General features: G+C 44.6%; 1 pseudogene; it reads right to left on the bottom strand.

The window, feature by feature from the left end:
- Positions 1-917: 917 nt before the first annotated feature.
- The window catches only part of LOC127453816 (uncharacterized), a 56,136-nt pseudogene continuing 42,305 nt past the window's right edge, over positions 918-14,748 (bottom strand).

The raw sequence follows: 14,748 nt of genomic DNA on the forward strand, positions 1-14,748 counted from the left end.
TTTAAGTTACTGATGCCATTGTAAACTCACTGTATTTACAGTCAGCAATGATTAATTTAATCCAAGAATTAAAGTGTCTAATAATCTCAGTTACTGAGATTAAGCAGGTAGTATTTAGTTGGTCATGTGACACTAACATGGCAGCCCCCATGAGGGGACCCTCTCCATTTAGAATAAAATAGCATATATAAGGTTATTTATCGTTTTTCATCTGTACAATTCCGAAGCACAACCATCACACACTGAAAAATATTTTACCTAAAAAATGTGCTTCATGTGGTAACATAAAAATTAACTGGTTTGATTCAAATCAAAATTATTCACTTGAATACATTATAGGTTATACCAACAAAACTACATTTTCTACCTTTTTAAAATGTTTTTTTTTTTTTTTTGTAAGCTGCTTTGGAACAACATGTGTTGTAAAAATTGCTTTAAAAAATAATACTGAATTGAATTACTTGTTCTGTTAAGCATGGTAAGATATGAGGGGTTATTTATTCATATTATGTAACAAAATACAACATGATGCTGTAAAGTTTTATTGTAACTGCAAAGAACATAGTTGTATATTTGGTATAGTACTATTTAACCCAAATTCTTGCTATAATCTAACTTGCTGCTTGATTATTTAATGTGTAACAGATGGGCCTGATGTGACAATTCTTGAAGCATAGATAATGGAGGAAGGTTCAGACATTCTTCTGTTCTGCTCAGTGTCATCTGTCCAGCAGCTCTCACCTGGACAGTAAATGGTCTTAATGCTGGGAACTCAGCTTTGTGCATTACGGAATGCAGCAGCTCGACCCACAGTGAAATCTACACCTGCAAAGCCTCAAACAACATTACTGGAATCACGGCCAATGCATTACACACCCTCAGAGTAAGAGGTACTAATGTTTTAACAGTACTATCATTTAGTTAAAGGTCCACTCAGTTTGTGTTTTTCTCTGTGACACCTAGTGTCATAGATGTATATAATATATATATATATTATACAATATGTAAATATATATTATATATATACACACACACATACACACAGCCGGAGGCTGGAGGTGCCAATTCGAGAGAGAGAGAGCCACATGCGGCTGCTGTGTGTGTGTGTGTGTGTGTGTGTTTATGTTTGTTTAAGTTCTTTTACTTCATTAAAGTTATGCACTAGGAAGTGTAATCAAGCTTGATATCGTGATTGTGCCTAGAGACTGCAATGACAAGATGTACAATGAAAAAGGAGTTATATTTTGGTCTGTTCTTACCCAAAACCAACTGGATCGCTTTAGAAGACATTGATTAAACCACTGTATATACCACAAAATGTCTCAGCTCTGTGGGTCCATACAGTGCAAGTGAATGGTGACCAGGCCTTTCAAGCTCCAAAAATCACATAAAGGTCAAGTCAAGTCATTTTCATGAAGGCAGCATAAAAGATTAAATATTGATCTGTTTCTCACACACACCTATTATATCACTTATGAAGACATGTATTTAATTTTATGCTGACTTTATCTCCTTTTTTGGATCTTCAAAGGCCTGATCACCATTCACTTGCATTGTATAGATCTACAGAGCTGAGATATTCTTCTAAAAACTCTTTGCTTATGTTCAGCAGAAGAAAGAATGTAATACACATCTGGGATGGCATAAGGGTGAGTAAATTATGAGAAACTTTAATTTTGGGCTGAACTATCCCTTTAAATGAGTGTGTTAGATGCTTTTGATTTATATGTAGTTATGTTAACCTGACATCACTTGTGACAAATGTATTTATCTCATTGTGTTTAAAATATTTGAATGGCCACATTATAGTTAGTTACTTTCACAATCTCACATAACAACTCGCATGTAAACTCGCAACTGACTCTAAAGCACCTTGATAAGGGCAGGCATTTTGATGTGATAACTGTCCTATACAGGGGCGGGTTTACAATTTCTGAGGCCCCAAGCAACCGACCAAGCTGGGGCCCCATTTTGAAAATGTTTGCTTAAATTACATAAATTTTATTTTAAATCATAATTTTAAATTCATCCTATCAACCATTGTAGCCAAGTACATTCAAAATGTTTAATGAAATAAAAATCTAGTTAAAGATAATTGATGCATGTTTTCCAGTTTTTCCACAATACAGTGATAAAAAAGCAATATTTACCTACATAAATTTATACAAAAAAATGTTTTGAACAGGTTGTGCAAAACCTACTACTTCACCCAGTAACATTTTGGAATTCAGTTGTTATTTATTAATATTATAACCCAACAATTATTTATTGTTGTCCAGTTTGCTATTATAATATGATACACTATTTTTATTAGGCTACTTTGAGGATTTGTTGTATACAATAGTAATATATTCCTGTCTTATTTACTTTCACCTGGAGTTTATATTCTGACGCTGAGGCTGTATTTTATGTAAGCATTGTAGGCAACATTCATAACTGTGACAATATACATACAAAGCATGGCGGCCCCTCAGCACGCTAGAGCAGAGAGGAAAAAAACATTGCCGTTTACCAAGAGCTGAAACTTTGCTTGTTGCAGAACAATCTGGAATAATGTTAAACATTGTAACAGTCCCCTCTTTGCAACCTGAACTTGTTCAGAACGTTAAATCTTTGTGACGCCTGCGCTAAAAAATAAAATAAATAAAATACAAAAAAAAATAAAAAAAATAAAACAGTCTAGACAGAGTGCAACGACTGAAACAGAATGCAGGTGTCTCGGCATGCATTTTTGAAACCTGAAGTTCTTATTAACTTGACACAGTGTCTAAAAATACGCCAGTCCTCCATGAAACACTGAAGAAACAGCGAGATGCGGTGCAGCAGGTATGGACGTTCATCCAGCAGGTTTACACAGGAAAACAATGGCAAAACAGAGCAGACGCAGGCAAAAACACGTTCGGTGTGAACGGCCCCTAACTCATCCGTTCGCACATATCTGTGAGTGAGAGCGCGTGCGCGAAACAAGTTCGGACGGCCTACATATTTTTCATAAATTACAAACCCGAACTCTACTTAAAAAAACTCACCTGTCCTGACCCTAGCGGCTTCAAACATGAACCGCTCTAAGAGCCTTTACAACAGCGTATTCGCGCGTGTAACCAGAACAACATGTTGTCATGTTTGTTGGTTCATGTCTTTTATTTTGAAAATCTAGTTCCTGTTTTTTGTCATATGCTCCCTAGTCATGTGATTCCTGTTTCCCTCCATGTTCTTGTGTCTTGTTTTCATTGGGTTATTGTCTTGTTTTCTTGTTATCTGTTCTGTCTGTTCATTGGTTCCCTCGTCATTGTTTTACCTCTTGTCCAAGTATTTGGTTGAAGGTCAAGTCATTGTTTATATTCAAGTAAAGTTTAAGTCAAGATCAGGTTTTGTATTTTGTTCACATTTATAGTTAGGGTTTTTTGGATGTCATGTTTGTAATAAATTTGCACTTGGGTTCTTCACGTCATCGTCTTTGTCAACCCAGCAATCCAACTTATATGCCTACGTCAGGGGAATCGTCCCCTGGAGGATTATGTAGAGGACTTCTGCAATCTGGCCTGCCAGGTGGACTTTAATGAGGTTGCCCTCAAAGACTGTTTCTGTTTTGGATTGAGTGAGCCAATCTCCATTTTGATGCCTGGTGGTCACAGTTCCCTCAGCCTGGCTCAGCATATCGACCTTGCCCTGCAGATTACTGGTTCTACGTTCACTGTGGAGGAGGCGGACGCCAAGCCAGAGTCCCACGTCATGGCCGCCGAGCCGGAGTCCCACGTCATGGCCGCCGAGCCGGAGTCCCACGTCATGGCCGCCGAGCCGGAGTCCCACGTCATGGCCACCGAGCCGGAGTCCCACGTCATGGCCACCGAGCCGGAGTCCCACGTCATGGCCGACGAGCCAGAGTCTCAGGTCCCGACGTCCGGGGCCCCACGCAATTGTGTGGTTTGTGTGGCGGTTAAAACCGCTACTGTCTCCATCAAATTTATTTATTAGGCATGGTTCACCCTGACTATAGAGGAGCTGTTTCTTTGCAATATTTACAGCTGCTTCCAACACATTTTCCATTGCTTTAATCACAGGCTCCCAGAGAATGAAACATTTAGTTCGCCTCTCTAGTACAGTGACCCTTCCAGTAAAAACACTCCGATGGTTTAAAACTTTCAGGACATTTTGCTGAATTTCAGCTATGACCACTAGATGCTGCTTCAGCCCTTCAATCTTCTCCTGAATCTTATTCAGTGCCTTATCGGTTTCCTTGATCTCAGTCTGTTTCTCAAAGATCTTGTTCTGGTAATCAGACACTTTCTTGCTGCACTCCTGCACTTGAGAGTCACACCTTTCTCGTTCCTCTTCAGCAGCCTTGATAGAATTTAAAGCATTATAGCGTTCACTTTCTCCTGCACCTACCATTACTGCACCTAGAGGGAAACCAGAAATCCTTTGAATCAATTACAAATGTTTAAATGTTTTAAATGCAAATGTTCACAAATGTTTTAGATGTCTGTTCAGTATGATGGTAGAAGTTATCAGAGGTGGTAGATTTCTCACCAGCAACCCATCCAAAAACTGGTATTATGAACATAACTGCTCCTGCTGTGCTTAAGGCTCGACATGACTTCTCTCTTTCTCTCTCTTTTTCTAGAGCCTCTTCTTCTGATGCTAGATTTTTTTTCGCCTGCTCCAAAGCAGCTTTTGAAATGTTTAATAATTGTTCAGAAGATGTCTTCTCTTTGTGAAATGTATCCATGGCCAGGCTTTCCTCTCTCTGCTTTTGCTCAACATGTTCCTTCTTTTGAATAAGTTGCTCCATGTGTTCATCCAAATTTTTCAGTTGTTTTTTTTTTTTTGTCATGGTCTCTGACTTGTTCAGGCAATGTTCAGCCAGCTCAATTTCAGTCACCTGATTTGTTTGTAATTGGAGCACTTGTCAGTGTAGGGATCTACGTGTGCATCAAGGAGGGACTTGCAAATATTACAGACAGAGACAATTCCCTCTTTTAGATGACTGGCAACTGCCTCCATAAATTGCAAATCCTTAACACTGCAAGAAGGAGGGTACGGAGAGGAAAAACGACAGACAGATTTGAACATTTCTTAATGGTATATAACAGAAAAAAGGTCATAAATATATATTCATTGTTAGAACAGCATCTCAGTTTGTGCATGGAGGATAAAAGAACTTACTCAGATGACATAAGCAAGCTCATTTTTAGCTGTCAAACAGAAACACAAAAAAACAGTTAGGGTGATCCGTGCACCTTCTGGTCCACATTATAAAAATACGTAAATATCATAATATGCAATAAATATTTAATAAAAAACATTAATCGTGTCAATACATGAGACTATCTTTGTAAGCAACTAAAATTGAAGGTAGACAAGAAAATTTACTATTTATTTCTAAGTTCTGGGCATTAAAATAAAATCAAAATCGTGATATGACCTTGTGTGATTATTAAACCGCAAAGGGTTGCGATTACATTAAATTGTAGTTTATTGTGTTACACATAGCCTAGCCTGCTCAGCGCATGCATGATGGTCATAATACGGTGGTTTCAGAGAGGTTCTTGCCACAAATTCCATTTCCTGCTCAGAGTAGCAAATGTGCTCAGAATTTGGTGCGGTTCATTGATGTGTGCTGAGCGTGTTATATTTAGACCCCGTTTCCACCTGGTATTACGATAGGTCTCGGGTGAGCCCAGTGGTGTAGTGGTGCCTGGAGAAGTGGGTATACTCTTAATTTATGCCCCCCATTTTTTTTTAAAGCAGCCCAGCAAAGGATGAACGCCCTGTGTTATAAACAGTGATATGGAAGACTAGTCTTGCATATTTAGTTCACCCCAAAATGGTTCAGTGGTATTTGCACATTGTCACTTAACTTCTGCTGCTTGACTTCACGGAGTAAGGATCATTATGAAATTAATATTAGCCACAGAAGAGGTGCAGATTTTGCAATCAATACTGGCCCAAAGACTATAGGAAGAGACAACTACATAATTATGAATTTTGAGTGAACTATTCCTTATTCCTTAGTCCATCCACACATAAAAATTGGACAACTATTCTCTAACCTTGCAAGTAGTCTGCGCCAGTAGTTTATTTTGTAAACTATCTCTTGGAACAGCTGATTTGCAACAGATATTGTAGGCCAGAATGTGCCACCAATATAAGTTAAAGGGGCATTTTGCAAATATTACTGGTCCTACACAGGTCTAATGCATGAATATAAGATATATTCAAGATGAGGCAAGCATGGTGTTTCAGTCAGAGATTAGTTTATTTTTAACAAACATTAAAATATCATCATTCAAAGAATTCAACAATATATTCAAAATAATATGTTAAAAATAACAATATTTGGTTAAATATAATGAACAAAAATATATACATTTTACAACATATTTATGAAAACCACAGTGAAGTACTCTCTCAACCCAATGCAGGGTTTCTAAATAAGTGCTCATATTTTAGGCTCAAGGAACTTAACTTCAGGTAGGTAAGTAGTGCAATACTTATATAAATATGAAATAACAAATAACTGATTTTGAGCTAAATATAATGAACAAAAATATATACATTTTATAACATATTCATGAAAACCACAGTGATATACTCTCTCAACCCAATGCAGGGTTTCTAAATAAGAGCTCATATTTTTGGCTCAAGGAACTTAACTTCAGGTAGGTAAGTAGTGCAATACTTATATAAATACGAAATAACAAATAACTGATTTTGAACACAAGATTTATTGTCAGTGCCGGTTTTAAAACCTGTCAACAGCCTGTCTACCCCTGTACTACAGTATATTCCAGACAGACTTGCTCTCTGCAGGGGTTTTCACACTGCATTCTCTAGAACGCACAGAAGAGGCAGCATGGTGGCTCTTCAACCAGGTCCTTGTATACTTTCTAGGATCAAACTTGGAAGTAGGGGGTCCGTTGATGTTAATCATCATTAAGTTTGATATGTTTGAGACCAGTAGGACAGCCCTTTTGTCTGTGCTGTTATTGTTCATAAAGCTAAAGTTCCTTTCACACTCTGCTGTCCTGACAGGGAATGTTTTCATACAGTTAATGAGCGGTTTTAGGTCATTGGCCTCACTGTTGGGTTCTTCCAGTAGTGTAGCGAAGGGCTACCTTATACTGTTAGGGCTAGCTCAAATCGCAGTGAACCAAGTGTGTCGGTCAGAACACCACAGAGGGAAGTAGCAGTTTGAACAGGTTTATTTTCACAGATGCGCTATAATCAAATCAGAGAGGGGAGTCAGCCTTTACATGCACATCAGTCAGTTTCTACTAACAGGATGTGGACAGATAGACTTGAGGACTGCAGTGGGCCCAAAGTGGTGTATGTGATAGAGACAAGGAGGCCTCCTTGGAAACATCCAGAGGAATGAATACTCTCTGCTCAGTATGGGCTCTGGGACCACTGCTAATAAGCATACGCGGGTTGCTGAGAATGATGGGAGGCGTGAGCCAGTTAGAGGGAGAACTTAAGTACTGTCTTTCACAGATCTTGTCTTCTTGAAAGGGCTGGGTACATATCAGTAGAAGCATGAGATGTATGATTGTGGTGGACGATGTGGTTTCTCCTGCCAGAAACAAAGAGCAATATTCTAATAAAACCACCATTACAAGTATTATTATGCATACACAACTATAGGCTGCTCCCCTCTTACAGTAACATAATGATGTATAAACACTTAGTATACCAGTGCATCCACTATTATTAATTATCCAAACGACTTATAGCATTATAAACATTATAACTCCGAACATTGTAAATCAACAGATGTGTTACAAGAATAGCATGTAGATAATAGAATTATCACGCAACATTGAACTGCTAATAACTGCGTCATCACTGATAAAGCCAAGCATCAATCTGTTAACATTGCAGGTTTATATGTACTCACTCTTATAGGACGCACACGATCGCGAGCAGTGGCGGAGGCAGTCTGCCGATCTCCGAGTAATGAACAGCGTCTCTTCCTGCTATCCGCGATAAGCGCGTTTCATAATAAAAGTCCCCATACTGGCTAGCACGACAGCGCTCTGACACTCTCTCTATCGCCTTTTGCACAGCCGTCCCCAAATTGCGTGCAATTTGCTCATGTAAAGGCGTATTCTTAATCTGGAGTCGTTGATAGGCATCCTTTTCCTCCTCAGCATCTGGTATGACTGGAAGAGCAATAAGCCGAGCAATGGGCCGGGAGTAGACTTTGTCTTTAACTTGTACATCTACAGATCGTACATGCCCATCCACACTGGGATGTACTTTAACCACTCTGCCAACTGGCCAGAGTGCCCGGGGAAACTGGGGGTCCATCAACAAGACTACTGAACCTACTGTCAGATCGGCTGGGGTACCATGCCACTTCTGTCTGCACTGAAGGGTTGGCAGGTATCACCTGATGAATCTCGCCCAGAAGTGATCTGCTAGGACTTTGCAGTGTCGCCATCTTCGCCGGCTCAGTCCCTCACTTTTAGGGTACACCACTGGAGGTAGCGCTCCATCCAGCCGCCCCATCAAGAGGACATTTGGAGTCACAGCATCCAAGTCGGCAACACTGGAGGAGGTGTAACCCAGCGGTTTCGAGTTCAGTATAGCCTCGACCTCTAGTAGCACTGTAAGCAATACTTCTTCAGAGACAGGTTGAACTCCGATGACAGTATACAGCGCAGTCTTAACAGATTTGATCTCCCTCTCCCACGTACCCCCGAAGTGGGGAGCTGCAGGGGGATTGAAGCGGAAATCAATCTTCTGCTTGGCTAGGAGTCATTTGAGGGCAGAGGACATGCTATCAAACCATTCACTGAGCTCTTTCTCACCTCGTTTAAAGTTCGTGCCCTGGTCCGAATAGAGCTCCATTGGACTCCCTCAGCGGGCGATGAACCGTCTGAGGCTCATCAAGAAGGAGTCAGAATCCATAGCGTGCAGGAGGTCCAGGTGCACTGCCCGAGTGGTAAGACATTTATAGATAATGCCCCATCTTTTCTCCGAGCGTCATCCTAGCTTCACTTGGAAGGGGCTGAAGCAATCGACACCAGTGGAGTAGAACGCCGGCTTGTATAGATGCAGACGGGCCACAGGTAGGTCAGCCATCTTTGGGACTGATGGCTTCGATTTCCATCGCCGGCACTCCTGACATTGGTGTTGCACCCTCCGTATGGCCTCTCTTCCACGGAGTATCCGAAAGTTCCGACGCATCTCAGCGAATACTCGCTCTGGGCCCGGATGACAGAGCCGAACATCATAGTCCTGGATAAGGAGTTTCGTTGTGGGATGGGAGGGGTCCAGGACAATGGGATGTTTAAAGGCAGGGTCTAACCATTCGGCCCGTCGGAGTCTCCCTCCCACGCATATAATTCCCTCATCAGGTTCCAGCTCCGGTGCTAGGGTAAGGAGATGACTACTTCGAAGTACAGCCTTTCCTGCTTTAAGATGATGCAACTCTTCTGGAAAGCATTCAGATTGGATTCTCTGAAAGATTGTCATCTCTGCCTGGCGATAGTCCTCTGCGGTCAAGGGCTCGTCTTGGTCCGGCGCCCCATGCATCTCTTGCACTACCGCCTCGACCATACTCTTCCAGGACAGGTATGGCTGCCCTCCATGAGCCTCCTGTCTGTCAGCTCTTGATATCACTCCACATGAAGCCATCTTCTTATACTCCATGATATCCTGCTCAGGGATCTCTCCCGGTGAGGATGGCCATTCAGCAGGTCCCTTGCTGAGGAAAGACAGCCCTTGGCTCCAGCGATTAGGTACAGCTAATTCTGCCAAGGTCTTCCCACGAGTAACATCATCGGCCGGGTTCAGTGCAGAGCCAACGTAGTGCCAGGTACTTTCTGCCGTAAGCTCCTGGATCTCCACCACACGAGTGCCCACGAAGACCTTGAAGCGGCATGACTCTGACTGCAACCAGGTTAACACGGTCGTCGAGTCACTCCAAAGAATTGTCTTATCCGTCTTCACCGTCAGCTCTCTCTCGATCGTCTTGGCCAATTGAGCAGCAGTCAGCGCACCGCAAAGCTCGAGGCGGGGAATGGAATGTTGCCGCCTGGGTGCTACCCTGGACCTAGCTGCAAGGAATGCTATATGGACTCGTCCCTGGACATCTTCTGTCCTGAAGTAGGAGACTGAGCCATAAACACTTTCGGAGGTGTCACTGAACACATGGATCTGCCTGGAAACAACCATCTGTTCAGTAAGGGCTGGAGCATAGGGTTGGGGTACAGAGATGCGTGGTAGCAGGTGTAAAGATTCCCATTCCTTCCATGCCTTCTGCAGGTCTTGCGGGATACATGGGTCATCCCAGCCATGAGGCTTGTCCCACATGCTCTGGACGATGAGCTTGGCATGAGTCGTGTAAGGTGCAATAAATCCCAGGGGATCATATTGTCGGGCCAGTACCTTGTAGACATTTCTCATCGTCAGTGCTCCATACTCCAGAGGTTGGCTCTTGTAGCCTAAGGTGTCTGATCCCCAGTGCCAGCTGAGGCCAAGGACCGGTTCCGACAAGCCAGGTTCGTCATGGGAAAGCCATCGCTCCATGCTGTCGGATCTCGCCTCTGCAGGTAGATGTCTGAGTACATCTGGTATGTTGCAAGCCCACTGTCTGAGCTCAAACCCTCCGGAAGCTAGTACCTCCATGAGCCGGTCCACCAGTTCTTTGGCCTCATTTGCGGTGTGCACGCTCTGGAGGCAATTATCCACATAAAAACAGTGCTCCACCGAATGCTGGATTCCTTCTCCTGGCCCGCCATGATCTCTTGCATGCCTCTGGAGGGCAAAGGTGGCACAGCATGGTGAGCACGCAGTACCAAATGGTAGAACCTGCCACTGGAAGACTTCAGGGGGGTTATCGCGCTTCATGTCCCTCCATATGAACCTGAGGAGTGGCTGGTCTTCTGGTAAGAGCTGAACATGGTGGAACATGCCTCTGATGTCTCCACTAACTACCACCGCATGTTCCCTGAAGCGTAATAAAACTCCCAGTAGAGAGGCGCCCAGTGTTGGTCCGGGAAGGAGGGTGTCATTGAGGCTTCGGCCTTGGAATTGAAAAGAGCAGTTGAAGACTAAATGACTCTTCCCGTTATGACTCACCAAGTGGTGCGGTATGTACCACGACTCATTGGTGGCTGAGGCTTCGCTTGAGTCGATCCTCCTGACCGCTCCTGCTTCCACCGCTGCGCAATACTCTTCAGCTCGTAGAGGGTCCCGGGCCAAGTGTCTCTCCAGACTCCTGAGGCTCGGTAGGATGGCTTCCTTGCGAGCTCTGAGTGGGGGGACACCTTGCTTCCTTAGCAGGGGCGTGGCATATCTAAGGATGCCTGCAACCTGTACTCGCCTCATCCTGGTCTCCAGGAGCTCCAGTGCTTCCTTATCCTGTTTTGACCTCACTCCCAGTTTGCCACTCTGGTATGGCAGGATGTCCACCTTCCAGAGCTTCTCCACATTCTGCATCAGCTCTGTCGTCTGGGATGAGACACTAGTGAGGAGACACTGCTGGATATTCGGGGCCCACTGGGTAAGTTGTGCAGGTCCTTGGAGCGTCCATCCCAGCCTCGTGCGAATGGCCACCAGACCTCCAGGAGGGCCCAGTCTCACCGGCTCGACAGGGGTAAGTAGATGGGGGTAGTCTGCACCAATCAGCACGAGCGGCTTGACGCGCTCAAATGGCTCAAGGGGGAGGTCTGCCAGGTGCTTGTACCTCCTCTTCAGGCTGACCACGGGGTAAGAGTGGTCTGCTAATCCCAAGCGTTGTGAAGTGAAGGCCTCCCCTATCTGGAACGTTCTCTTGGGATTAGTGGGGGATGAGATTTTGAATGAGACAGCGGCGCCCTTCAGGGTTTGAACTTCCTGTCGAATTGTGCGGAGAGCGAGATCTTCAGGCTTCTTATGCAGGCCCAGTTTGTCAACTGCCTCAGGAAGGAGCATCGTCCGCTCTGATCCATCGTCCAGAATCGCATAAGTATCTAGTGTCCTGTCTCTGTTGCGCAGGAGAACTCTGATGACTTTCAACAGAACACGAGAATGGGACGATGGTCTGTCTAGGTAAAGAACTTCCATACTGGTACTTACAAGACAACTTTCAGCTTTCGGTTGCTCGACCTTGGGGCGTAAGTTGGCATCATGCAGTACCCTTAGATGCTTTCCTTGGCACACATCACAGAGGTCACATTACGCTGCTTGATGTCCTCTTCCGCATCTCCAGCATCTCTTGTTGACTTTAATCCACTCTACGACCTCCTCTCGAGTGAGTTTTTGAATAGCCGGACACCTATTGAGGAAGTGCTCTGTACCCTTGCAATACGGACAGTAGGGTTTCACTTTGCCTTTCTCAGCGTGGATGAACTCTGGACTTCTTGTCTAGTTGCTTGATTCGACGAATAACTCTCAGCTCCATGTAGAACCGTAGCTATGGGCTTACTGCGACGCTTCTCAGCTTGGTAGCCAGACAGCCCTGGGGCACGGATGTCAGAAGGGTTGTCGTATCCTTGGCACCACGATTCATATCGAAGCCATTCTGCCAGGTCGAGCAGCGTAGGAGTGTGTCCAGGACGGTGGAACATCAGACGCCTGAAGTTCGCTCTCATCTCAATTGGAAGCTTGGTAAGGAGACGGGCCACATGTGAGCTGCATTTCAGCTCGACTTCTCCATCTGGGCCTAATGTCTGCAGCATACCTACAAGTGACTGTATGTGCAGAGAGAATCTCTCAAAGGCTGATATATCTCCTCTCTTAATCTCAGGCGAATCCATCACTGCAGCAATCCGCTTCAAGGCTACATGGTGCGGCTGGCCAAACTTCTCTGTCAAGGCTGCCATGGTGTCCGTGTATGGCCTAGGTGAGTTGATGAAAGAGTCGGCAATGAGACAGGCCTCTTCAAGCTTCACATGATCCACAAGTATCTGATACTTGAAAAGCTCTGAAGCATCTGCGGGTAGCAGGTTTAACAGAGCTAATTTTAGCCAAGAGAACTCCATTGGGTCGTTATGAATAAACAGAGGAATCTTTGGCGCCGGCCCCCTATACTCTCCTCCTCCCTGACTCACGGATACTGATGAGAACTGTCTGCCTCTGGCGGGGTGTGGTTGGCTCATATCAGGCCTAGTTGGGTGCTGAGTTGAGGATCCCGCATTGATGTGATACATACTGGGCTGCGGACGTGAGATGGGCGAGTGGGGTCCTGGTCTCAGGGTTGGGGACCAGCCGTCATACAGTTCAGGACCTCGTCTAGGCTGAGGGGCGTTCAGGCTTCGAGGTGTTGAATGTGGATGAGTGTGGGCTGTGATGCTGGGTGTCATACTGTCCCTCATGAGCTGTAACTCACTCATCATTCGGTCTATGACAATGACCACTCGCTGCTCCTCGACAGCTGCCGACTCTGGAGGGTAGTCGGATGAAGGCCATGGCAGAGGGGGCAGCTCCCCATCACCCTCCTCTTCCTCTGGCACTAACGAGTCCTCTGGTAATGGAAGGGGAGGCATTGGCCAATGCTTGAATGCCTGATCACGCTGCGCTGCTCCTTGCACTCTGGCGGAGGCCGATAGTTCAAGCGATTCCCTTCGAGTGTCATAAGGTGAGGCGGAACCGTACTGCATGCTCTCTCTGTGTAGCCACCTTGGCTCGGCTCCCTCCTTAGTGTAGGGCATAGGGGTATGTCGCCAGCCCAGGCTTGTGTCATCATAGCTCTCCTCAAAACTTGGTAAATAATCGTCATGTGCTTCGGGGGGTCTACTCCACTTCACATGAGGCTGTGAGCCCCGATCTTCCTCTTTAGGCGGGTGTGGTGCCGGGCTGGCACGTGATGGGCCACGGATCTTCAGTCGCACTGCACTGACCTCATAATCCTTCAGATAGGATGGCTGTCTTAACTGACATTTGGGCCAAGTGGAGGGGGGCCACGATGCTTCATCACTCCGTTGCATACTCCCAGCACGACTACGATCCGGCTTGAAGGACCACAAATGTAGCGAAGGGCTACCTTATACTGTTAGGGCTAGCTCAAATCGCAGTGAACCAGGTGTGTCGGTCAGAACACCACAGAGGGAAGTAGCAGTTTGTACAGGTTTATTTTCACAGATGCGCTATAATCAAATCAGAGAGGGGAGTCAGCCTTTACATGCACATCAGTCAGTTTCTACTAACAGGATGTGGACAGATAGACTTGAGGACTGCAGTGGGCCCAAAGTGGTGTATGTGATAGAGACAAGGAGGCCTCCTTGGAAACATCCAGAGGAATGAATACTCTCTGCTCAGTATGGGCTCTGGGACCACTGCTAATAAGCATACGCGGGTTGCTGAGAATGATGGGAGGCGTGAGCCAGTTAGAGGGAGAACTTAAGTACTGTCTTTCACAGATCTTGTCTTCTTGAGAGGGCTGGGTACATATCAGTAGAAGCATGAGATGTATGATTGTGGTGGACGATGTGGTTTCTCCTGCCAGAAATAAAGAGCAATATTCTAATAAAACCACCATTACAAGTATTATTATGCATACACAACTATAGGCTGCTCCCCTCTTACAGTAACATAATGATGTATAAACACTTAGTATACCAGTGCATCCACTATTATTAATTATCCAAACGACTTATAGCATTATAAACATTATAACTCCGAACATTGTAAATCAACAGATGTGTTACAAGAATAGCATGTAGATAATAGAATTATCACGCAACATTGAACTGCTAATAACTGCGTCATCACTGATAAAACCAAGCATCAATCAGTTAAAATTACATCCAAACTGTGGCT

This window comes from Myxocyprinus asiaticus, chromosome 16 (genome assembly GCF_019703515.2).
Source record: "Myxocyprinus asiaticus isolate MX2 ecotype Aquarium Trade chromosome 16, UBuf_Myxa_2, whole genome shotgun sequence".
NCBI lineage: Eukaryota > Metazoa > Chordata > Actinopteri > Cypriniformes > Catostomidae > Myxocyprinus > Myxocyprinus asiaticus.